This window comes from Myotis davidii, unplaced genomic scaffold (genome assembly GCF_000327345.1).
Source record: "Myotis davidii unplaced genomic scaffold, ASM32734v1 scaffold46, whole genome shotgun sequence".
Classification (NCBI taxonomy): domain Eukaryota; kingdom Metazoa; phylum Chordata; class Mammalia; order Chiroptera; family Vespertilionidae; genus Myotis; species Myotis davidii.
Genome location: NW_006383006.1, coordinates 3,659,659 through 3,660,552, shown reverse-complemented (window position 1 = coordinate 3,660,552; position 894 = coordinate 3,659,659). Strand labels below are relative to the sequence as shown.

Here is an 894-nt window from a genome sequence, read left to right as displayed (position 1 = left end):
ACGGAGGAAGACCACAGCCAGGCCCTTCCTCAGCCCCCGTGCTTACCTCGGCACACCTCTCATCCCAGGCACATTACGTTCATTCAGCCACTCATTGACTTAGCAAGTAAGTGAGCGCCCACTGAACGGCAGGCACGGGTGTAAGCCTGGGGATAGGCCTCCCTCAAGGGACTGTGATAAGGAGCTGGTCCTGGTCTCCCACTGTTTTTCACTTCCTCGGGGTTGAGTGTATGCCAGGCCCGTGTTGCTGTCTAGGGACTTAGAAATGAACACAGAGACACAGCCCCTGCCCTGTAGGCTTTACAGTCCAGCGGGAAGGACAAACACTAACAATCATTGAGATAAGTGCCTTGGCAAGGGTCACAAAGAGGGACCCCGCCCCCAGCTTGGGTAGGACAGGAAGGTGCAACAAGGCTGCCTGGACCGAGTGGCATTAGGACCAGGCTGTGTGTTCTGGAATCTTGGTGCCCATCAGCTGTGTACTCCACAGGCCCAAGTCTCCCATCGGGACCCGCACTGTGTTCTTCAGCCTCAGAGCTTGGTGCCCAGCCTTCGCAGAGCTGTTTTCTGAGCTGGGGAAGCTCTACTAACTCTGCTCACCCAGTGCCCTCACCTCCACTCGGATCACTTCTACTCGGCCCAAGTCTCAGCTGACAGGGAACTTTCTTGAGGAACCCCTTGTCTTAACCCTCTTCCTGCCGAGGCCTCCACTGCAGGGACTGCTGACCAGAGGGCCTCAGCCCTTAGTCACTGAAAGGGAGACTCCCCTTCCCCGCTGCGTCCCTCCTCCTGGTCTCAGGACTCTCCCTTCCCCCTCCAGCATTCCCTGCTTCTAAGCACTTCCTCACCCCTTACCTTTCCTGGGTCAGCCCAGTTTGGTTTCCTTCTCCCCAG

At 57.4% G+C, this 894-nt stretch overlaps 1 protein-coding gene across 5 annotated transcripts in view; it reads left to right on the top strand.

The window, feature by feature from the left end:
• CAPN3 (calpain 3) overlaps positions 1-894 on the top strand; it is a 49,328-nt gene that overhangs the window by 34,318 nt on the left and 14,116 nt on the right. The gene's annotated exons all lie outside the window — the stretch shown is intronic.